This window comes from Pleurodeles waltl, chromosome 1_1, assembly GCF_031143425.1.
Source record: "Pleurodeles waltl isolate 20211129_DDA chromosome 1_1, aPleWal1.hap1.20221129, whole genome shotgun sequence".
NCBI classification, from domain to species: domain Eukaryota; kingdom Metazoa; phylum Chordata; class Amphibia; order Caudata; family Salamandridae; genus Pleurodeles; species Pleurodeles waltl.
In genome coordinates this window covers 839949-864873 of record NC_090436.1, presented here as the reverse complement: position 1 = coordinate 864873, position 24925 = coordinate 839949, and the positions used below count along the sequence as shown (strand labels likewise).

Sequence of the window (24925 nt, the reverse complement as noted above, 5' to 3'; positions counted from 1 at the left end):
GCCTCCTGAACAACACATCATTGGACAACAGTATAAGATTATTGATGTCCATAACTCCACTAAGTTTCTTCCCTTAGCTATAATTCAGTTTAGTTGGGGTGGAGTTACTGGCCCTAAGCAGGTGGTGGTATCACCTAGCTTACCTGTAGACTGTCTCTTAGGTAATGACCTAGAGGCCTCAGGTTGGGCTGATGTAGAGTTTTATGCCCATGCAGCCATGCTGGGCATCCCTGAGGAATTGTTCCCTCTCATTTCTACTGAAATGAAAAAGCAAAGGAGAGAAGGCCTGAAAACTCAGGATCCCTCTCCATCAACAGGTAAAAAGGGTATCACAGTATCCCCTAACCACCCTACCATTCAGGATACCATTCCTGTGGTGGGAGAAACCTCTCCTGGGGTGGCACCTGTTCCAAGGGAATCATCAGCTGGCAAAGCTGGACTCCCTGAGGTGGAAGTACCTCTCTGTGGGATAACTAACATTGGTGAGAAAAACAGCACCATTTTAGTTAACATGGAGCATCCCTCCAACCCTCCCAGAGAAACTTTAGTGCAGAAACCCTGCACTACCTCACAACACTTAGGACAGCATCCCTGCCCTAGTGTGGAGCTCATAGGACAGCATCCCTGCCCTGCTCCAACTCAAGAGAAACAGCATCCCTGTTCTCTCTTCCAGCCAGATGGACAAAGTTTTTGCCCAGCTATGGCTTTTCTGAGACAGCATCCCTGTCTGGCATTTCCATCACTACAAATAGGTTCAGTGGACAATTCCCACTGCTCTAAACTAAAACTTACTGATAGAAACTCTGAAAATACATCTTCACATTGTTGCTTAGCTAAAAAACTTCAAACAGGGTGGTTTACATCCCCACAGGGAAGTAACCATATAGTGGATGATAAAGGGAGTAACCAGTCTATTGCAGAGCTACTCTCTACTTATCACCACTTAGACAATAAAGTCTCAACTGGCCAAGGTTAGCCTTATTGTCCTTCGTTTGGGGGGGGGGGGTTGTGTGAGAAGGTAGCCTCTTTCTAGCCTTGTTACCCCCACTTTTGGCCTGTTTGTGAGTGTATGTCAGGGTGTTTGTCACTGTTTTCACTGTCTCACTGGGATCCTGATAGCCAGGCCTCAGTGCTCATAGTGAAAACACTATGTTTCAGTATGTTGGTTATGTGTCACTGGGATCCTGCTGGTCAGGGCCCCAGTGCTCATAAGTTGTGGCCTATATGTATGTGTCACTGGGACCCTGTCACACAGGGCCCCAGTGCTCATAGGTGTGTATGTATATGTTCCCTGTGTGGTGCCTAACTGTCTCACTGAGGCTCTGCTAACCAGAACCTCAGTGGTTATGCTCTCTCATTACTTTCAAATTGTCACTGACAGGCTAGTGACCATTTTTACCAATTTACATTGGCTTACTGGAACACCCTTATAATTCCCTAGTATATGGTACTGAGGTACCCAGGGTATTGGGGTTCCAGGAGATCCCTATGGGCTGCAGCATTTCTTTTGCCACCCATAGGGAGCTCTGACAATTCTTACACAGGCCTGCCACTGCAGCCTGAGTGAAATAACGTCCACGTTATTTCACAGCCATTTTACACTGCACTTAAGTAACTTATAAGTCACCTATATGTCTAACCTTTACCTGGTAAAGGTTAGGTGCAAAGTTACTTAGTGTGAGGGCACCCTGGCACTAGCCAAGGTGCCCCCACATTGTTCAGAGCCAATTCCCTGAACTTTGTGAGTGCGGGGACACCATTACACGCGTGCACTACATATAGGTCACTACCTATATGTAGCTTCACCATGGTAACTCCGAATATGGCCATGTAACATGTCTATGATCATGGAATTGCCCCCTCTATGCCATCCTGGCATTGTTGGTACAATTCCATGATCCCAGTGGTCTGTAGCTCAGACCCTGGTACTGCCAGACTGCCCTTCCTGGGGTTTCACTGCAGCTGCTGCTGCTGCCAACCCCTCAGACAGGCATCTGCCCTCCTGGGGTCCAGCCAGGCCTGGCCCAGGATGGCAGAACAAAGAACTTCCTCTGAGAGAGGGTGTGACACCCTCTCCCTTTGGAAAATGGTGTGAAGGCAGGGGAGGAGTAGCCTCCCCCAGCCTCTGGAAATGCTTTCTTGGGCACAGATGTGCCCAATTCTGCATAAGCCAGTCTACACCGGTTCAGGGACCCCTTAGCCCCTGCTCTGGCGCGAAACTGGACAAAGGAAAGGGGAGTGACCACTCCCCTGACCTGCACCTCCCCTGGGAGGTGTCCAGAGCTCCTCCAGTGTGCTCCAGACCTCTGCCATCTTGGAAACAGAGGTGCTGCTGGCACACTGGACTGCTCTGAGTGGCCAGTGCCACCAGGTGACGTCAGAGACTCCTGCTGATAGGCTCCTTCAGGTGTTAGTAGCCTTTCCTCTCTCCTAGGTAGCCAAACCCTCTTTTCTGGCTATTTAGGGTCTCTGTCTCTGGGGAAACTTTAGATAACGAATGCATGAGCTCAGCCGAGTTCCTCTGCATCTCTCTCTTCACCTTCTGATAAGGAAACGACCGCTGACCGCGCTGGAAGCCTGCAAACCTGCAACATAGTAGCAAAGACGACTACTGCAACTCTGTAACGCTGATCCTGCCGCCTTCTCAACTGTTTTCCTGCTTGTGCATGCTGTGGGGGTAGCCTGCCTCCTCTCTGCACCAGAAGCTCCGAAGAAATCTCCTGTGGGTCGACGGAATCTTCCCCCTGCAAACCGCAGGCACCAAAAAGCTGCATTACCGGTCCCTTGGGTCTCCTCTCAGCACGACGAGCGAGGTCCCACGAATCCAGCGACTCTGTCCAAGTGACCCCCACAGTCCAGTGACTCTTCAGCCCAAGTTTGGTGGAGGTAAGTCCTTGCCTCACCTCGCTGGGCTGCATTGCTGGGAACCGCGACTTTGCAGCTACTCCGGCCCCTGTGCACTTCCGGCGGAAATCCTTCGTGCACAGCCAAGCCTGGGTCCACGGCACTCTAACCTGCATTGCACGACTTTCTAAGTTGGTCTCCGGCGACGTGGGACTCCTTTGTGCAACTTCGGCGAGCACCGTTTCACGCATCCTCGTAGTGCCTGTTTCTGGCACTTCTCCGGGTGCTACCTGCTTCAGTGAGGGCTCTTTGTCTTGCTCGACGTCCCCTCTCTCTGCAGGTCCAATTTGCGACCTCCTGGGCCCCAGCAGCGTCCATAAATGCCAAACGCACGATTTGCGTGTAGCAAGGCTTGTTGGCGTCCTTCCGGCGGGAAAACACTTCTGCACGACTCTCCAAGGCGAGAGGGATCCGTCCACCAAAGGGGAAGTCTCTAGCCCTTTTCGTTCCTGCAGAAACCTCAGCTTCTTCTGTCCAGTCGAAGCTTCTTTGCACCCGCAGCTGGCATTTCCTGGGCATCTGCCCATCTCCGACTTGCTTGTGACTTTTGGACTTGGTCCCCTTGTTCCACAGGTACCCTAGATTGGAAATCCACAGTTGTTGCATTGCTGGTTTGTGTCTTTCCTGCATTATTCCTCTAACACGACTCTTTTGTCCTTAGGGGAACTTTAGTGCACTTTGCACTCACTTTTCAGGGTCTTGGGGAGGGTTATTTTTCTAACTCTCACTATTTTCTAATAGTCCCAGCGACCCTCTACAAGGTCACATAGGTTTGGGGTCCATTCGTGGTTCGCATTCCACTTTTGGAGTATATGGTTTGTGTTACCCCTATCCCTATGTTTCCCCATTGCATCCTATTGTAACTATACATTGTTTGCACTGTTTTCTAAGACTATACTGCATATTTTTGCTATTGTGTATATATATCTTGTGTATATTTCCTATCCTCTCACTGAGGGTACACTCTAAGATACTTTGGCATATTGTCATAAAAATAAAGTACCTTTATTTTTAGTATAACTGTGTATTGTGTTTTCTTATGATATTGTGCATATGACACTAAGTGGTACTGTAGTAGCTTCACACGTCTCCTAGTTCAGCCTAAGCTGCTCTGCTAAGCTACCATTATCTATCAGCCTAAGCTGCTAGACACCCTATACACTAATAAGGGATAACTGGGCCTGGTGCAAGGTGCAAGTACCCCTAGGTACGCACTACAAGCCAGTCCAGCCTCCTACATTGGTTGTGCAGTGGTGGGATAAGTGCTTGAGACTACTTACCACTCTTGTCATTGTACTTTTCATAAGAGAAAAATATACAAAACAAGGTCAGTGTATATACACATAGCCAAAAAGTTTTGCATTTCCTCTTTTCACTCTTTTCTAAGTGCTGAAAAGTACTTCTAAACTTTCAAAAAAGTTCTTAAAAGTTTTAAAAGTTTTTTTTCTGTCTTTCCAAAAAGTTCTGAAAACTTTTGTCTCTTTCTCTATCACTTTAACTCTCTCTAAAAAATGTCTGGCACAGGCCAAAGTGTTGATCTGTCCAAACTTGCATATGACAACCTTAGCTGGAAAAGAGCAAGGAGTCTCTGTATAGAGAGAGGTTTGAGTGTAGGGAAGAATCCTGCCTTAGAACTATTAATTAACATGCTTAGAGAACAGGATAAGGCCATAGGTGTTCCATCTGTTGAAAAAGTACCTAATAGTTCCCAATCAGATTCAGGGACTCCCCCAGGAAAAGATTCAGGAAAGAAACTTCCTAGCCTGCCCATTACTAGACAATCTAGCATAGATGGTAATGATGATGAGCCACACCATAGAAATAGTGTTGTCTCACATCATAGCAAAAGCATTTATTCTCACCATACTGGTAGTAATGTTTCTGTAAACCAAGCTGTTAAGTTGGCTTCTGTAAGGGACAGGTCTCCTTCTGTTCATTCCCATCATAGCTCTGTTTCTAAAAATGTCCCTCCCACCAACCCTGATGACAGAATGTTAGAGAGGGAACTCAATAAGTTGAGGGTGGAACAAACCAGACTGAAGCTTAAAAAGCAACAGCTGGATTTGGATAGACAGTCTTTTAAATTAGAGAAGGAAAGACAGAAGTTGGGTTTAGATACCCATGGTGGCAGCAGCAGTATTCCCCATAGTCATCCTGCAAAAGAGCATGATTCCAGGAATCTGCACAAGATAGTTCCCCCTTATAAGGAGGGGGATGACATTAACAAGTGGTTTGCTGCACTTGAGAGGGCCTGTGTTGTACAGGATGTCCCTCAAAGGCAGTGGGCTGCTATCCTATGGCTATCATTTAGTGGAAAAGGTAGGGATAGGCTCCTTACTGTGAAAGAAAATGATGCTAATAATTTCCAAGTTCTTAAGAATGCACTCCTGGATGGTTATGGCTTAACCACTGAACAGTACAGGATAAAGTTCAGAGAGACCAAAAAGGAGTCTTCACAAGACTGGGTTGATTTCATTGACCATTCAGTGAAGGCCTTGGAGGGGTGGTTACATGGCAGTAAAGTTACTGATTATGAAAGCCTGTATAACACAATCCTGAGAGAGCATATACTTAATAATTGTGTGTCTGATTTGTTGCACCAGTACCTGGTAGACTCTGATCTGACCTCTCCCCAAGAATTGGGAAAGAAGGCAGACAAATGGGTCAGAACAAGGGTGAACAGAAAAGTTCATACAGGGGGTGACAAAGATGGCAATAAGAAGAAAGATGGTGAAAAATCTCAAGATAAGCATGGGGATAAGGGTAAAACCAAAGATCCCACTTCAAATCTTAAACACTCTTCAGAGGGTGGGGATAAAACAAATTCTTCCCAACCTGCACACATTAAAAAGCCTTGGTGCTTTGTGTGTAAAAACAGAGGCCATAGGCCAGGGGATAAGTCCTGTCCAGGTAAACCCCCTGAGCCTACCACCACTAATACATCAAGCTCTAGTGCCCCTAGCAGTAGTGGTACTAGTGGTGGGACTGCTGGCAACAGTCAAGCAAAGGGTGTAGTTGGGTTCACTTATGGGTCCATAGTGGAAACTGATGTAATCTGTCCCAAGACAGTTTCTGTCACACCTAGTGGCATTGGCCTTGCCACACTGGCTGCTTGTCCCCTTACAATGGATAAGTACAGGCAGACAGTTTCAATAAATGGTGTTGAGGCCTTGGCCTACAGGGACACAGGTGCCAGTTTCACTTTGGTGACTGAAAACCTAGTGCCTCCTGAACAACACATCATTGGACAACAGTATAAGATTATTGATGTCCATAACTCCACTAAGTTTCTTCCCTTAGCTATAATTCAGTTTAGTTGGGGTGGAGTTACTGGCCCTAAGCAGGTGGTGGTATCACCTAGCTTACCTGTAGACTGTCTCTTAGGTAATGACCTAGAGGCCTCAGGTTGGGCTGATGTAGAGTTTTATGCCCATGCAGCCATGCTGGGCATCCCTGAGGAATTGTTCCCTCTCATTTCTACTGAAATGAAAAAGCAAAGGAGAGAAGGCCTGAAAACTCAGGATCCCTCTCCATCAACAGGTAAAAAGGGTATCACAGTATCCCCTAACCACCCTACCATTCAGGATACCATTCCTGTGGTGGGAGAAACCTCTCCTGGGGTGGCACCTGTTCCAAGGGAATCATCAGCTGGCAAAGCTGGACTCCCTGAGGTGGAAGTACCTCTCTGTGGGATAACTAACATTGGTGAGAAAAACAGCACCATTTTAGTTAACATGGAGCATCCCTCCAACCCTCCCAGAGAAACTTTAGTGCAGAAACCCTGCACTACCTCACAACACTTAGGACAGCATCCCTGCCCTAGTGTGGAGCTCATAGGACAGCATCCCTGCCCTGCTCCAACTCAAGAGAAACAGCATCCCTGTTCTCTCTTCCAGCCAGATGGACAAAGTTTTTGCCCAGCTATGGCTTTTCTGAGACAGCATCCCTGTCTGGCATTTCCATCACTACAAATAGGTTCAGTGGACAATTCCCACTGCTCTAAACTAAAACTTACTGATAGAAACTCTGAAAATACATCTTCACATTGTTGCTTAGCTAAAAAACTTCAAACAGGGTGGTTTACATCCCCACAGGGAAGTAACCATATAGTGGATGATAAAGGGAGTAACCAGTCTATTGCAGAGCTACTCTCTACTTATCACCACTTAGACAATAAAGTCTCAACTGGCCAAGGTTAGCCTTATTGTCCTTCGTTTGGGGGGGGGGGTTGTGTGAGAAGGTAGCCTCTTTCTAGCCTTGTTACCCCCACTTTTGGCCTGTTTGTGAGTGTATGTCAGGGTGTTTGTCACTGTTTTCACTGTCTCACTGGGATCCTGATAGCCAGGCCTCAGTGCTCATAGTGAAAACACTATGTTTCAGTATGTTGGTTATGTGTCACTGGGATCCTGCTGGTCAGGGCCCCAGTGCTCATAAGTTGTGGCCTATATGTATGTGTCACTGGGACCCTGTCACACAGGGCCCCAGTGCTCATAGGTGTGCATGTATATGTTCCCTGTGTGGTGCCTAACTGTCTCACTGAGGCTCTGCTAACCAGAACCTCAGTGGTTATGCTCTCTCATTACTTTCAAATTGTCACTGACAGGCTAGTGACCATTTTTAACAATTTACATTGGCTTACTGGAACACCCTTATAATTCCCTAGTATATGGTACTGAGGTACCCAGGGTATTGGGGTTCCAGGAGATCCCTATGGGCTGCAGCATTTCTTTTGCCACCCATAGGGAGCTCTGACAATTCTTACACAGGCCTGCCACTGCAGCCTGAGTGAAATAACGTCCACGTTATTTCACAGCCATTTTACACTGCACTTAAGTAACTTATAAGTCACCTATATGTCTAACCTTTACCTGGTAAAGGTTAGGTGCAAAGTTACTTAGTGTGAGGGCACCCTGGCACTAGCCAAGGTGCCCCCACATTGTTCAGAGCCAATTCCCTGAACTTTGTGAGTGCGGGGACACCATTACACGCGTGCACTACATATAGGTCACTACCTATATGTAGCTTCACCATGGTAACTCCGAATATGGCCATGTAACATGTCTATGATCATGGAATTGCCCCCTCTATGCCATCCTGGCATTGTTGGTACAATTCCATGATCCCAGTGGTCTGTAGCTCAGACCCTGGTACTGCCAGACTGCCCTTCCTGGGGTTTCACTGCAGCTGCTGCTGCTGCCAACCCCTCAGACAGGCATCTGCCCTCCTGGGGTCCAGCCAGGCCTGGCCCAGGATGGCAGAACAAAGAACTTCCTCTGAGAGAGGGTGTGACACCCTCTCCCTTTGGAAAATGGTGTGAAGGCAGGGGAGGAGTAGCCTCCCCCAGCCTCTGGAAATGCTTTCTTGGGCACAGATGTGCCCAATTCTGCATAAGCCAGTCTACACCGGTTCAGGGACCCCTTAGCCCCTGCTCTGGCGCGAAACTGGACAAAGGAAAGGGGAGTGACCACTCCCCTGACCTGCACCTCCCCTGGGAGGTGTCCAGAGCTCCTCCAGTGTGCTCCAGACCTCTGCCATCTTGGAAACAGAGGTGCTGCTGGCACACTGGACTGCTCTGAGTGGCCAGTGCCACCAGGTGACGTCAGAGACTCCTGCTGATAGGCTCCTTCAGGTGTTAGTAGCCTTTCCTCTCTCCTAGGTAGCCAAACCCTCTTTTCTGGCTATTTAGGGTCTCTGTCTCTGGGGAAACTTTAGATAACGAATGCATGAGCTCAGCCGAGTTCCTCTGCATCTCTCTCTTCACCTTCTGATAAGGAAACGACCGCTGACCGCGCTGGAAGCCTGCAAACCTGCAACATAGTAGCAAAGACGACTACTGCAACTCTGTAACGCTGATCCTGCCGCCTTCTCGACTGTTTTCCTGCTTGTGCATGCTGTGGGGGTAGCCTGCCTCCTCTCTGCACCAGAAGCTCCGAAGAAATCTCCCGTGGGTCGACGGAATCTTCCCCCTGCAAACCGCAGGCACCAAAAAGCTGCATTACCGGTCCCTTGGGTCTCCTCTCAGCACGACGAGCGAGGTCCCTCGAATCCAGCGACTCTGTCCAAGTGACCCCCACAGTCCAGTGACTCTTCAGCCCAAGTTTGGTGGAGGTAAGTCCTTGCCTCACCTCGCTGGGCTGCATTGCTGGGAACCGCGACTTTGCAGCTACTCCGGCCCCTGTGCACTTCCGGCGGAAATCCTTCGTGCACAGCCAAGCCTGGGTCCACGGCACTCTAACCTGCATTGCACGACTTTCTAAGTTGGTCTCCGGCGACGTGGGACTCCTTTGTGCAACTTCGGCGAGCACCGTTTCACGCATCCTCGTAGTGCCTGTTTCTGGCACTTCTCTGGGTGCTACCTGCTTCAGTGAGGGCTCTTTGTCTTGCTCGACGTCCCCTCTCTCTGCAGGTCCAATTTGCGACCTCCTGGTCCCTCCTGGGCCCCAGCAGCGTCCAAAAACGCCAAACGCACGATTTGCGTGTAGCAAGGCTTGTTGTCGTCCTTCCGGCGGGAAAACACTTCTGCACGACTCTCCAAGGCGAGAGGGATCCGTCCACCAAAGGGGAAGTCTCTAGCCCTTTTCGTTCCTGCAGAAACCTCAGCTTCTTCTGTCCAGTCGAAGCTTCTTTGCACCCGCAGCTGGCATTTCCTGGGCATCTGCCCATCTCCGACTTGCTTGTGACTTTTGGACTTGGTCCCCTTGTTCCACAGGTACCCTAGATTGGAAATCCACAGTTGTTGCATTGCTGGTTTGTGTCTTTCCTGCATTATTCCTCTAACACGACTCTTTTGTCCTTAGGGGAACTTTAGTGCACTTTGCACTCACTTTTCAGGGTCTTGGGGAGGGTTATTTTTCTAACTCTCACTATTTTCTAATAGTCCCAGCGACCCTCTACAAGGTCACATAGGTTTGGGGTCCATTCGTGGTTTGCATTCCACTTTTGGAGTATATGGTTTGTGTTACCCCTATCCCTATGTTTCCCCATTGCATCCTATTGTAACTATACATTGTTTGCACTGTTTTCTAAGACTATACTGCATATTTTTGCTATTGTGTATATATATCTTGTGTATATTTCCTATCCTCTCACTGAGGGTACACTCTAAGATACTTTGGCATATTGTCATAAAAATAAAGTACCTTTATTTTTAGTATAACTGTGTATTGTGTTTTCTTATGATATTGTGCATATGACACTAAGTGGTACTGTAGTAGCTTCACACGTCTCCTAGTTCAGCCTAAGCTGCTCTGCTAAGCTACCATTATCTATCAGCCTAAGCTGCTAGACACCCTATACACTAATAAGGGATAACTAGGCCTGGTGCAAGGTGCAAGTACCCCTAGGTACTCACTACAAGCCAGTCCAGCCTCCTACAAATGTGAATTGGTGAAATTGGTCACTAGCCTGTTAGTGACAATTTGGAAAGCAGATAGAGCATAACCACTGAGGTTCTGGTTAGCAGAGCCTCAGTGAGACAGTTAGTCATCACACAGGGAACACATACAGGGCACATACTTATGAGCACTGGGGCCCTGCCTGGCAGGGTCCCAGTGACACATAGACTAAAACAACATATATACAGTGAAATATGGGGGTAACATGCCAGGCAAGATGGTACTTTCCTACAGCCACCCATAGGGAGCTCAGACAATTTTTACACAGGCCTGCCACTGCAGCCTAAGTGAAATAACGGCCACGTTATTTCACAGCCATTTTTCACTGCACATAAGTAACTTATAAGTCACGTATATGTTTAACCTTCATCTGGTGAAGGTTGGGTGCCAAGTTACTTAGGGGGTCATTCCGACCCTGGCGGTCATGGACCGCCAGGGCCGGGGACAGAGGAAGCACCGCCAACAGGCTGGCGGTGCTTCAGGGGCCATTCTGACCACGGCGGTAAAGCCGCAGTCAGAAAAGGGAAACCAGCGGTTTCCCGCCGGTTTTCCCCTGCCGCAGGGAATCCTCCACGGCGGCGCTGCAAGCAGCGCCGCCATGGGGGTTCCGACCACCTTCCCGCCATCCTGTTTCTGGCGGTTTTCACCGCCAGAAACAGGATGGTGGGAACGGGTGTCGTGGGGCCCCCTAATAGGGCCCCATAAAGATTTTCAGTGTCTGCAAAGCAGACACTGAAAATCACGACGGGTGCCACTGCATTGTTGAAGGGGCTTTCCCGCTGGGCCGGCGGGCGGCCTTCTGGCGGTCGCCCGCCGGCCCAGCGGGAAAGTCAGAATGACCGCCGCGGTCATTTGACCGCGGTACGACCCCCTTAGTGTGTGGGCACCCTGGCAGTAGCCAAGGTGCCCCCACATCATTCAGGGCAAATTCCCCGGACTTTGTGAGGTCGGATTCACCATTACACGTGTGCACTATACATAGGTCACTACCTATGTATAACGTCACAATGGTAACTCCGAACATGGCCATGTAACATGTCTAAGATCATGGAATTGTCCCCCCAATACCATTCTGGTATTGGGGGGACAATTCCATGATCCCCCGGGTCTCTAGCACAGAACCCGGGTACTGCCAAATTGCTTTCCGGGGTTTCCACTGCAACTGCTGCTGCTGCCAACCCCTCAGACAGGATTCTGCCCTCCTGGGGTCTGGGCAGCCCCGGCCCAGGAAGGCAGAACAAAGGATTTCCTCTGAGAGACGGTGTTACACCCTCTCCCTTTGGAAATAGGTGTGAAGGGCTGGGGAGGAGTAGCCTCCCCCAGCCTCTTGAAATGCTTTGATGGGCACAGCTTGTGCCCATCTTTGCATAAGCAAGTCTACTTCGGTCCAGGGATCTCCCAGCCCTGCTCTGGTGCGAAACTGGACAAAGGAAAGGGGAGTGACCACTCCCTTGACCAGTACCTCCCAGGGGAGGTGCCCAGAGCTCCTCCAGTGTGTCCCAGACCTCTGCCATCTTGGAAACAGAGGTGTTGGGGGCACACTGGACTGCTCTGAGTGGCCAGTGCCAGCAGGTGACGTCAGAGACCCCCTCTGATAGGCTCTTACCTTTCTTGGTAGCCAATCCTCCTTTCTTGGTAGCCAAACCTCCTTTTCTGGCTATGTAGGGTCTCTCCTCTGGGGTATTCTTCAGATAACGAATGCAAGAGCTCACCAGAGTTCCTCTGCACTTCCCTCTTCGACTTCTGCCAAGGATCGACCGCTGACTGCTGCACGATGCCTGCAAAACCGCAACAAAGTAGCAACTACCAGCAACATTGTAGCGCCTCATCCTGCCGGCTTTCTCGACTGTTTCCCGGTGGTGCATGCTCTGGGGGTCATCTGCCTTCACCCTGCACTGGAAGCCAAGAAGAAATCTGTGGGTCGACGGAATCTTCCCCCTGCCAACGCAGGCACCAAACTTCTGCATCACCGGTCCTCTGGGTCCCCTCTCATCCTGAGGTGCATGGTCCCTGGAACACAGGAGCTGGGTCCAAGTGTCTCCCACAGTCCAGTGGCCCTTCAGTCCAAATTTGGTGGAGGTAAGTCTTTGCCTCCCCACGCCAGACAGTAATCCTGTGTACTGCGTGATCTGCAGTTGCTCCGGCTTCTGTGCACTTTTCCAAGGGTTCCTTTGTGCACAGCCTAGCCTGGGTCCCCAGCACTCCGTCCTGCATTGCCCAACTCGCTGAGTTGGACTCCGACGTCGTGGGACCCTCCTCTGTGACTCTGAGTCGACTGCTGTCCTCAGATCTTCTAAGTGCCTGTTCCGGTACTTCTGCGGGTGCTGCCTGCTTCTGCAGGAGCTCTCTGAGTTGCTGAGCGCCCCCTCTGTCTCCTCCTCCAAGGGGCGACATCCTGGTCTTTCCTGGTCCCCAGCAGCACCCAAAATCCTCAACCGCGGCTCTTGCAGCTAGCAATGCTTGTTTGCAGTACTTCTGCATGGAAACACTTCTGCATCCTCCAGCACGCCGTGGGACATCTTCTGACCAAAGGAGAAGTTCCTGGCACCTTCCGTTGTTGCAGAATCTTCGGCTTGTTCCACCCGGAGGCAGCCCTTTTGCATCTTCATCCAGGGTTTAGTGGGCTCCTGCCCCCCTGGACACTTGCGTGACTCTTGGACTTGGTCCCCTTCCATTACAGATCCTCAGGTCCAGGAATCCGTCTTCAGTGTTTTGCTGGTGGTTGTGGTTCTTGCAGAATCCCCTATCTCGACTATACTGTCTTTCTGGGGCAGTAGGGTAACTTTACTCCTACTTTTCAGGGTCTTGGGGTGGGGTATTTTGGACACCCTTACTGTTCTCTCACAGTCCCAGCGACCCTCTACAACCTACAATAGGTCTGGGGTCCATTCGTGATTCGCATTCCACTTTTGGAGTATATCGTTTGTGTTGCCACTAGGCCTTTTTCTACCTATTGCATTCTATTGTGATTCTACGTTGTTTGCACTATTTTTCTTACTGTTACTTACCTGTTTTGGGTTTGTGTACATATAATTTGTGTATATTATTTACCTCCTAAGTGAGAGTATCCTCTGAGATACTTTTGGCATATTGTCACTAAAATAAAGTACCTTTATTTTTAGTAACTCTGAGTATTGTGTTTTCTTATGATATTGTGCTATATGATATCAGTGGTATAGTAGGAGCTTTACATGTCTCCTAGTTCAGCCTAAGCTGCTTTGCTATAGCTACCTCTAACCGTCTAAGCTGCTAGAAACACCTCTATTCTACTAATAAGGGATAACTGGACCTGGCACAAGGTGTAAGTACCACATGGTACCCACTAAAAGCCAGGCCAGCCTCCTACAATTACCTTTATGGGGTGGAAAGAGAAAAGGTTCTCCCGACCCCTACAGAGACTACAGTGGCAGCTTGAGACAGGGCAGCGATCTACCTGGGGTGGAAAGATAGTATCATTCTAGGAAGGTGGCTTTCTTCTACCATGGTTACCCCCATTTATAGCCTGTTTGTCAGTGTGTTTTTACTGTCTCACTGGGATCCTGCTAGTCAGGACCCCAGTGCTCATAGTTGTGGCCTATATGTCAGTGTGTTTTACTGTGTTGTCAGTATGCTTGACTGTGTCACTGGAGTTCTGCTAACCAGAACTCCAGTGCTTATGCTCTCTCTGTTTACCACATTTGTCACTACAGTCTAGTGACTCCATATTCCAATTCAGATTGGCACACTGGACCCCCCTTATAAGTCCCTAGTATATGGTAGCTAGGTACCCAGGGTATTGGGGTTCCAGGAAATCCTTATGGGCTTCAGCATTTCTTTTGCCACCCATAAGGAGCTCCGACAAACACTCCTTCAGGACTGCCACTGCAGCCTGAGTGAAATAGTGCAAACACTATTTCACAGCCATTTTTCTCTGCACCGGGTAACTTATAAGTCACCTATATGTCTAACCTTCTGTTACTGAAGGCTAGGTGCAAAGTTACTGTGTGTGAGGGCACCCTTGCACTAGCAAAGGTGCCCCCACGTTGTCCAGGACCAATTTCCCGGCCTTCGTGAGTGCAGGGACACCATTATAAGCGTGCACTACATACATGTAGCTTCACAATGGTAACCCCGAATACGGCCATGTGAGGTGTCTAAGATTGAGAAATTGAACCCCTAATACAATTCTGGTATCGGGGGGCCAATTCCATGCTCCCTGGAGGCTCCTCCATGGACCCCCAGTACTGCCAAACCAGCTCTCGGAGGTTTCCACTGCAGCCCCTGTTGCTGCCACCTCACAGACAGGTTTCTGGCCTCCTGGGGATTGAGCAGCTCAATATCAGGAAGGCAGAACAATACATTTCCTTTAGGAGAGGGGTGTTACACCCTCTCCGATTGGAAATAGGTGTTACAGGCATGGGAGGGGTATCCTCCCAGAGCCTCTGGAAATGCTTTCAAGGGCACAAACGGTGCCCTCCTTGCATAATCCAGTCTACACCGGTTCCGGGACCCCCAGTCCCTGCTCTTGCGCGAAACTGCACAAAGGAAAGGGGAGTGACCACTCCCCTGTCCATCACCACCCCAGGGGTGGTGGCCAGAGCTCCTCCAGAGTGTTCCTGGCATTAGCCATCTTGGATTCCAAGGTGTGGGGACCCTCTCCCACCTGCCCCCTGCCCTCTGTCCATGGATCTCCTACCTGCCTCCAGGCATCTGTCCATGGATCTCCTACCTGCTCCTGCTCTCTGCCCATTGATCCCCTACCTGCCCCTGCCCTCTGTCCATGGACCTCCTACCTGCCCCTGCTCTCTGCCCGCCCCTGCTCTCTGTCCATGGATCTCCTACCTGCCCCTGCTCTCTGCCTGTGGATCTCTTACCTCTCCCTGCTCTCTGCCCGTGGATCTAGTACCGGCCCCCTGCTCTCTGCCCGTGGATCTCCTACCAGCCCCTGCTCTCTGCCCATGGATTTCCTACCTGCCCCTGCCCTCTGCCCATGGATCTCCTACCTGCCCATGGATCTCCTACCTGCTCTCTGCCCATGGATCTCCTACCTGCCCCTGCTCTCTTCCCGTGGATCTCCTACCTGCCCCTGCCCGTGGATCTCTTACCTGCCCCGGCCCTCTGCCCATGGATCTCCTACCTGCCCCTGCTCTCTGCCCATGGATCTCCTACCAGCCCCTGCTCTCTGCCCATGGAGCTCCTACCTGCCCCTGCCCTCTGCCCATGGATTTCCTACCTGCCCCTGGATCTCCTACCTGCTCTCTGCCCATGGATCTCCTACCTGCCCCTGCTCTCTGCCCATGGATCTCCTACCAGTCCCTGCTCTCTGCCCGTGGATCACCTACGTGCCCCTGCTCTCTGCCCATGGATCTCCTACCTGCCCTTGCTCTCTGTCCATGGATCTCCTACCTGCTCCTGCTCTCTGCCCCTGGATCTCCTACCTGCCCCTGCCCTCTGCCCGTGGATCTCCTACCTGCCCCTGCTCTCTGCCCATGGATCTCCTACCTGCCCTCTGCCCATGGATCTCCTACCTGCTCTCTGCCCATGGATCTCCTACCTGCCCTCTGCCCATGGATCTCCTACCTGCTCTCTGCCATTGGATCTCCTACCTGCCCCTGCCCCCTGCCCGTGGATCTCCTACCTGCCCCTGCCTGTGGATCTCTTACCTGCCCTCTGCCCGTGGATCTTCTACCTGCTCCTGCTCTCTGCCCGTGGATCTCTTACCTGCCCCTGCCCGTGGATCTTCTACCTGCCCCTGCTCACTGCCCGTGGATCTCCTACCTGCCCCTGCCCTCTGCCCATGGATCTCCTACCTGCCCCTTCTCTCTGCCCATGGATCTCCTACCTGCCCCTGCTCCCTGCCCGTGGATCTCCTACCTGCCCCTGCCTGTGGATCTCCTACCTGCCCCTGCCCTCTGCCCCTGGATCTCCTACCTGCCCCTGCTCCCTGCCCGTGGATCTCTTACCTGCCCCTGCCCTCTGCCCGTGGATCTTCTACCTGCCCCTGCCCTCTGCCCCTGGATCTCCTACCTGCTCCCTGCCCGTGGATCTCCTACCTGCCCCTGCCCTCTGCCCCTGGATCTCCTACCTGCTCTCTGCCCATGGATCTCCTACCAGCCCCTGCTCTCTGCCCATGGATCTCCTACCTGCTCTCTGCCCATGGATCTCCTACCAGCCCCTGCTCTCTGCCCATGGATCTCCTACCTGCCCCTGCCCTCTGCCCATGGATCTCCTACCTGCCCCTGCCCTCTGCCCATGGATCTCCTACCTGCCCCTGCTCTCTGTCCATGGATCTCCTACCTGCCCCTGCTCTCTGTCCATGGATCTCCTACCTGCCCCTGCTCTCTGCCCATGGATCTCCTACCTGCCCCTGCCCTCTGCCCATGGATCTCCTACCTGCCCCTGCCCTCTGCCCATGGATCTCCTACCTGCCCCTGCTCTCTGCCCGTGGATCTCCTACCTGCCCCTGCCCTCTGCCCGTGGATCTCCTACCTGCCCCTGCTCTCTGCCTGTGGATCTCCTACCTGCCCCTGCTCTCTGCCCATGGATCTCCTACCAGCCCCTGCTCTCTGCCCGTGGATCTCCTACCTGCCCCTGCTCTCTGCCCGTGGATCTCCTACCTGCCCCTGCTCTCTGCCCATGGATCTCCTACCTGCCCCTGCTCTCTGCCCATGGATCTCCTACCTGCCCCTGCTCTCTGCCCATGGATCTCCTACCAGCCGCTGCCCTCTGCCCATGGATCTCCTACCAGCCCCTGCTCTCTGCCCATGGATCTCCTACCTGCTCTCTGCCCATGGATCTCCTACCAGCCCCTGCTCTCTGCCCATGGATCTCCTACCTGCTCTCTGCCCATGGATCTCCTACCAGCCCCTGCTCTCTGCCCATGGATCTCCTACCTGCCCCTGCCCTCTGCCCATGGATCTCCTACCTGCCCCTGCTCTCTGCCCATGGATCTCCTACCTGCCCCTGCTCTCTGCCCATGGATCTCCTACCTGCCCCTGCTCTCTGTCCATGGATCTCCTACCTGCCCCTGCTCTCTGCCCATGGATCTCCTACCTGCCCCTGCTCTCTGCCCATGGATCTCCTACCTGCCCCTGCTCTCTGCCCATGGATCTCCTACCAGCCGCTGCCCTCTGCCCATGGATCTCCTACCTGCCCCTGCTCTCTGCCCGTGGATCTCCTACCTGCCCCTGCTCTCTGCCCCACCCTTTCCTGTGAATGGGGAATAACCGGATGTCCCTCCCCGGAAGTGCCGCTACTGAGTGTAGAAAGAGGCCCGAAGCAGGCCCCGCCCACACAAGGACGCGCGGCGGTTACGCCCATCCCCCCCCCCCCCCCCCCCACCCCCGTCCTGTTATTCCTCATTCCCGCCCTTGTGAGGAGCGAAGCCCGCGGGGTTATTCCCCATTCTGCGCCCGTGGTCCGCACCGGAGAGAGGGCAGGTGAGGGGCCCCTGAGAGGGGGTCAGAGACAACCAGGGCCCCTGAGAGGGGGCCAGAGACAACCAGGGCCCCTGAGAGGGGGTCAGAGACAACCAGGGCCCCTGAGAGGGGGTCAGAGACAACCAGGGCCCCTGAGAGGGGGGGTCAGAGACAGCCAGGGCCCCAGAGAGGGGGGGTCAGAGACAGAGAGGGGTCAGAGACAGCCAGGGCCCCTGAGAGGGGGTCAGAGACAGCCAGGGCCCCTGAGAGGGGGGCCAGAGACAGCCTGGGCCCCTGAGAGGGGGTCAGAGATATCCAGGGCCCCTGAGAGGGGGTCAGAGACAACCAGGGCCCCTGAGAGGGGGCCAGAGACAACCAGGGCCCCTGAGAGGGGGTCAGAGATATCCAGGGCCCCTGAGAGGGGGCCAGAGACAACCAGGGCCCAGAGACAACCAGGGCCCCTGAGAGGGGGGGCAGAGACAGCCAGGGCCCCTGAGAGGGGGCCAGAGACAACCAGGGCCCCTGAGAGGGGGGCCAGAGACAACCAGGGCCCCTGAGAGGGGGTCAGAGACAACCAGGGCCCCTGAGAGGGGGTCAGAGACAACCAGGGCCCCTGAGAGGGGGTCAGAGACAGCCTGGGCCCCTGAGAGGGGGTCAGAGATATCCAGGGCCCCTGAGAGGGGGCCAGAGACAACCAGGGCCCCTTAGAGGGGGGCCAGAGACAGCCAGGGCCCCTGAGAGGGGGGCCAGAGACAACCAGGGCCCCTGAGAGGGGGGCCAGAGACAGCCAGGGCCCCTGAGAGGGGGTCAGAGACAACCAGGGCCCCTGAGAGGGGGTCAGAGACAACCAGGGCCCCTGAGAGGGGGTCAGAGATATCCAGGGCCCCTGAGAGGGGGCCAGAGACAACCAGGGCCCCTTAGAGGGGGGCCAGAGACAGCCAGGGCCCCTGAGAGGGGGGCCAGAGACAGCCAGGGCCCCTGAGAGGGGGTCAGAGACAGCCAGGGCCCCTGAGAGGGGGTCAGAGACAGCCAGGGCCCCTGAGAGGGGGTCAGAGATATCCAGGGCCCCTGAGAGGGGGTCAGAGATATCCAGGGCCCCTGAGAGGGGGTCAGAGACAGCCTGGGCCTCTGAGAGGGGGCCAGAGACAACCAGGGCCCCTGAGAGGGGGTCAGAGATATCCAGGGCCCCTGAGAGGGGGCCAGAGACAACCAGGGCCCAGAGACAACCAGGGCCCCTGAGAGGGGGGGCAGAGACAGCCAGGGCCCCTGAGAGGGGGCCAGAGACAACCAGGGCCCAGAGACAACCAGGGCCCCTGAGAGGGGGGCCAGAGACAGCCAGGGCCCCTGAGAGGGGGGCCAGAGACAGCCAGGGCCCCTGAGAGGGGGGCCAGAGACAGCCAGGGCCCCTGAGAGGGGGGCCAGAGACAGCCAGGGCCCCTGAGAGGGGGGCCAGAGACAGCCAGGGCCCCTGAGAGGGGGTCAGAGACAGCCAGGGCCCCTGAGAGGGGGTCAGAGACAGCCTGGGCCCCTGAGAGGGGGGCCAGAGACAGCCAGGGCCCCTGAGAGGGGGTCAGAGATATCCAGGGCCCCTGAGAGGGGGTCAGAGATATCCAGGGCCCCTGAGAGGGGGTCAGAGATATCCAGGGCCCCTGAGAGGGGGTCAGAGACAGCCTGGGCCCCTGAGAGGGGGTCAGAGACAACCAGGGCCCCTGAGAGGGGGTCAGAGACAACCAGGGCCCCTGAGAGGGGGTCAGAGACAACCAGGGCCCCTGAGAGGGGGTCAGAGATATCCAGGGCCCCTGAGAGGGGGCCAGAGACAACCAGGGCCCCTGAGAGGGGGCCAGAGACAACCAGGGCCCCTTAGAGGGGGGCCAGAGACAGCCAGGGCCCCTGAGAGGGGGGCCAGAGACAGCCAGGGCCCCTGAGAGGGGGGCCAGAGACAGCCAGGGCCCCTGAGAGGGGGTCAGAGATATCCAGGGCCCCTGAGAGGGGGTCAGAGATATCCAGGGCCCCTGAGAGGGGGTCAGAGATATCCAGGGCCCCTGAGAGGGGGTCAGAGACAGCCTGGGCCTCTGAGAGGGGGTCAGAGACAACCAGGGCCCCTGAGAGGGGGCCAGAGACAACCAGGGCCCCTGAGAGGGGGTCAGAGATATCCAGGGCCCCTGAGAGGGGGCCAGAGACAACCAGGGCCCAGAGACAACCAGGGCCCCTGAGAGGGGGGGCAGAGACAGCCAGGGCCCCTGAGAGGGGGCCAGAGACAACCAGGGCCCAGAGACAACCAGGGCCCCTGAGAGGGGGCCCAGAGACAGCCAGGGCCCCTGAGAGGGGGGCCAGAGACAGCCAGGGCCCCTGAGAGGGGGGCCAGAGACAGCCAGGGCCCCTGAGAGGGGGTCAGAGACAGCCTGGGCCCCTGAGAGGGGGGCCAGAGACAGCCAGGGCCCCTGAGAGGGGGTCAGAGATATCCAGGGCCCCTGAGAGGGGGTCAGAGATATCCAGGGCCCCTGAGAGGGGGTCAGAGATATCCAGGGCCCCTGAGAGGGGGTCAGAGACAGCCTGGGCCTCTGAGAGGGGGTCAGAGACAACCAGGGCCCCTGAGAGGGGGTCAGAGACAACCAGGGCCCCTGAGAGGGGGCCAGAGACAACCAGGGCCCAGAGACAACCAGGGCCCCTGAGAGGGGGGGCAGAGACAGCCAGGGCCCCTGAGAGGGGGCCAGAGACAACCAGGGCCCAGAGACAACCAGGGCCCCTGAGAGGGGGGCCAGAGACAGCCAGGGCCCCTGAGAGGGGGTCAAAGACAGCCAGGGCCCCTGAGAGGGGGTCAGAGACAGCCAGGGCCCCTGAGAGGGGGACCAGAGACAGCCAGGGCCCCTGAGAGGGGGACCAGAGACAGCCAGGGCCCCTGAGAGGGGGGCCAGAGACAGCCAGGGCCCCTGAGAGGGGGCCAGAGACAGCCAGGGCCCCTGAGAGGGGGTCAGAGACAGCCAGGGCCTCTGAGGGGGGTTCAGAGACAGCCAGGGCCCCTGAGAGGGGGGGTCAGAGACAGCCAGGGCCCCTGAGAGGGGGGGGCAGAGACAGCCAGGGGCCCTGAGAGACTTCAGAGATAGACAGGGCCCCTGAGAGAGGGCCAGAGACAGCCAGGGCCCCTGAGAGGGGGGGGGTCAGAGACAGAGAGGGGTCAGAGACAGCCAGGGCCCCTGAGAGGGGGGCCAGAGACAGCCAGGGCCCCTGAGAGGGGGGCCAGAGACAGCCAGGGCCCCTGAGAGGGGGCCAGAGACAACCAGGGCCCAGAGACAGCCAGGGCCCCTGAGAGGGGGGCCAGAGACAGCCAGGGCCCCTGAGAGGGGGGCCAGAGACAGCCAGGGCCCCTGAGAGGGGGGCCAGAGACAGCCAGGGCCCCTGAGAGGGGGTCAGAGACAGCCAGGGCCCCTGAGGGGGGTTCAGAGACAGCCAGGGCCCCTGAGAGGGGGTCAGAGACAGCCAGGGCCCCTGAGAGGGAGCCAGAGATATCCAGGGCCCCTGAGGGGGGTTCAGAGACAGCCAGGGCCCCTGAGAGGGGTCAGAGACAGCCAGGGCCCCTGAGAGGGGTCAGAGACAGCCATGGCCCCTGAGAGGGAGCCAGAGATATCCAGGGCCCCTGAGAGAGGGGCCAGGGACAGCCAGGGCCCCTGAGAGGGAGACAGAGATATCCAGGGCCCCTGAGAGGGGGCCAGAGACAACCAGGGCCCCTGAGAGGGGGGCCAGAGACAGCCAGGGCCCCTGAGAGGGGGCCAGAGACAGCCAGGGCCCCTGAGAGGGGGCCAGAGACAGCCAGGGCCCCTGAGAGGGGGCCAGAGACAGCCAGGGCCCCTGAGGGGGGTTCAGAGACAGCTAGGGCCCCTGAGAGGGGGTCAGAGACAGCCAGGGCCCCTGAGAGGGGGGGTCAGAGACAGCCAGGGCCCCTGAGAGGGGGGGTCAGAGACAGCCAGGGGCCCTGAGAGACTTCAGAGATAGACAGGGCCCCTGAGAGAGGGCCAGAGACAGCCAGGGCCCCTGAGAGGGGGGGGTCAGAGAGGGGTCAGAGACAGCCAGGGTCCCAGAGAGGGGGTCAGAGACCGAGAGTGGGCCAGAGACAGCCAGGGCCCCTGAGAGGGGGGGTCAGAGACAGAGAGGGGTCAGAGACAGCCAGGGCCCCAGAGAGGGGGGGTCAGAGACAGAGAGGGGTCAGAGACAGCCAGGGTCCCAGAGAGGGGGTCAGAGACCGAGAGTGGGTCAGAGACAGCCAGGGCCCCTGAGAGGGGGGGTCAGAGACAGCCAGGGCCCCTGAGAGGGGGGGTGTGGACAGCCAGGGCCCCTGAGAGGGGGGGTCAGAGACAGCCAGGGCCCCTGAGAGGGGGGGGGTCAGAGACAGCCAGGGCCCCTGAGAGAGGTTCAGAGACTGCCAGGGCCCCTGAGAGGGGGGTCAGAGACTGCCAGGGCCCCTGAGAGGGGGGTCAGAGACTGCCAGGGCCCCTGAGAGGGGGGTCAGAGACTGCCAGGGCCCCTGAGAGGGGTGTCAGAGACTGCCAGGGCCCCTGAGAGGGGTGTCAGAGACTGCCAGGGCCCCTGAGAGGGGGTCAGAGACAGCTAGTGCCCCTGAGAGGGGGTCAGAGACAGCCAGGGCCCCTGAGAGAGTTCAGAGATAGACAGGGCCCCTGAGAGAGGGCCAGAGAGATCCAGGTCCCCTGAGAGGGGGGTCAGAGACCGGAGGGGGTCAGAGTCATCCAGGGCCCCTGAGAGGGGGTCAGAGACAGAGAGGGGTCAGAGACAGCCAGGGCCCCAGAGAGGGGGGCCAGAGATAGCCAGGGCCCCAGAGAGGGGGCCAGAGATAGCCAGGGCCCCAGAGAGGGGGCCAGAGATAGCCAGGGCCCCTGAGAGTGGGCCAGAGGTGGCCAGAGCCCCAGAGAGAGGTCCTCTCACACAGAACTTTGGGCCCCATCCTTTGTTTGAAGCTGGGTGAGTAGTGGCTGATGGTGAGCAGAGGTGGTTTGGATCAGGGGAGGGCGCCCCAATGTTTGACATGGACGGGGGGGTGATGTTCTGGTGGTGCAGAGGTCACAAGTCCTGTGTTTATCTTGCTGTGCAGGTTGTTCAGCAGTTAATGAAGTTTTCCGCTCTTTAGGACTCACATTCAGCAGTTACTCCTCCTGGGGCAGAGTGAGACCACTGACGCACGTGGAAATGTGAAAGAGGAAGGTGAGCATGGCCGGTGACTCTACTGGGTGGGGGCCATCATGCTCTGCGCTTTGGGGGCCATATTCACTCTCTGTCATTAGCTAAAGATCTGGGTGAATGTGTCTTATGTCCCATTGCAGCTGGAATACTGTTGCGTGTGGTCAGTGTGAGCTTCTTTATTATTCGCTTGCTATCTGTTGTTTAGAGCGACACCGTTCTTGTCTCTTGTTTGAATAAGTTACATTGTTCCTCATTGCAGCTTCTGTTATTACTTGCTATAAGGGACCACAGAGCACCTGAGACTAGTTGTCTACTCCCTGTCAATATGAATATAGTTCAGTTTTATCTATAGTGTCATGAGACAACACAATGTTGTTGTTACCCACAATATTTAATACGCATAGAAGAGGATAAGAAACATAAATAGGAACATAATAAATACAATCACGCCAAGCAAAAAGAGCAACCAGGGCACTCCGAGGTAATAATTTCAAGAAGGAAAAAGCTTGCAGAATAGTTTTTAATCCTTATAAATGAAAGATCGAATAAAAATCAAGAGATATCAACGTCCATATGTTGAGATATCAACGTCCATATATTCAAACAAAAATATGTAAATTCGGTAACGGCCTAATCCTTAGGAATGAAAGATCGAATACATATACAGAGATGTTAATGTCCATATATTGTACAAATATAAGAGAACACGGTAACAGCCAACACGTGTTTCGTCCAAAGGACATCTTCAAGGCTCGAGGACAGAAGTAGGATTATCTAAAACTCCGAATGAGGATTCTAAATCATGGGTGAAAAATGAGTCCTCCATCAAAGTAAAGATGGAGCTCCATATCTCCCAGGAAAAATTTATTGGAATACGACAACGTTATCATGCGCTGTTAAATCTACTACACGTCTCGCTGTCTCTAGATTCCCGGATCCTGGGGAAGTACGGACTGGGTCCATATAGGCCCTTTTAATAGTGTATCCCCTACACCACGGATACACTTCACAGGATACTCCATCTACTTTATAAAAACATTTTTCCTGGGAGATATGGAGCTCCATCTTTACTTTGATGGAGGACTCATTTTTCACCCATGATTTAGAATCCTCATTCGGAGTACTAACGGAAACATTTTAGATAATCCTACTTCTGTCCTCGAGCCTTGAAGAAGTCCTTTGGACGAAACACGTGTTGGCTGTTACCGTGTTCTCTTATATTTGTACAATATATGGACGTTAACATCTCTGTATATGTATTCGATCTTTCATTCCTAAGGATTAGGCCGTTACCGAATTTACATATTTTTGTTTGAATATATGGACGTTGATATCTCAACATATGGACGTTGATGTCTCTTGATTTTTATTCGATCTTTCATTTATAAGGATTAAAAACTATTCTGCAAGCTTTTTGCTTCTTGAAATTATTACCTCGGAGTGCCCTGGTTGCTCTTTCTGCTTGGCATTTTGTTCTTTACAGCACGGGACATAGGTGGTTCTCCTGTATTGCCGCCATTGTTTCTGTGCATTACAAAACCCGTGGTGGTTGGGTTTCTGCACCAGGCTGGCACCCTCCACATGATTGTACCATCTGACTTGTTAACCTTGATTTCTCGGTCTCAGATGTGCGACGTTTAGCATCAACCACCGTATGGAATAACGTTGATTAAATACAATCATATTATAAGAGTACTGAGAATCCATTAATCCCGTAAGTGCGGAGCACATGACTATTAAGTCCAGACAGAAATCCAGGATTTGGTGAGTACAATCCTCATTGTAACTTATCAATCAATCGGCCATTTGTAAAGTGAAGCAAATCACCCGTGAGGGCCTCAAGGCGCTGCAGCTGCTAGCTGCTTTGCGGTGCTCTGTTCATTCAAACAGCCAGGTCGAGTCCTTACCTGAATTCCCAGTCTGATGGGGATCCTAAGGTGCGGGAAAGGTTGTTCCAGGATTTGGCCACCAGGTGAGAGAAGAAGCGTCTTCTGCTGTTGGTTCGCAGATCCGGGGGGTGTCTACAAGGAAAGGGGGGGT

The 24925-nt window shown here is 54.2% G+C and overlaps 2 protein-coding genes across 3 annotated transcripts in view; one reads left to right on the top strand and one right to left on the bottom strand.

Annotated features, from left to right (window-relative positions):
- The window catches only part of LOC138291575 (uncharacterized), a 649831-nt gene that overhangs the window by 182137 nt on the left and 442769 nt on the right, over positions 1-24925 (bottom strand). The window lies entirely within an intron of this gene.
- The window catches only part of LOC138247748 (zinc finger protein 436-like), a 37437-nt gene continuing 30052 nt past the window's right edge, over positions 17541-24925 (top strand). The window contains exons 1-2 of one of the 2 annotated variants that reach the window (XM_069202132.1): positions 17541-17716; positions 22797-22906. The gene's annotated coding sequence lies outside the window, so the exon portion shown is untranslated. The remainder of the gene's footprint in view (positions 17717-22796; positions 22907-24925) is intronic. The other variant, XM_069202123.1, reaches the window with a different exon arrangement.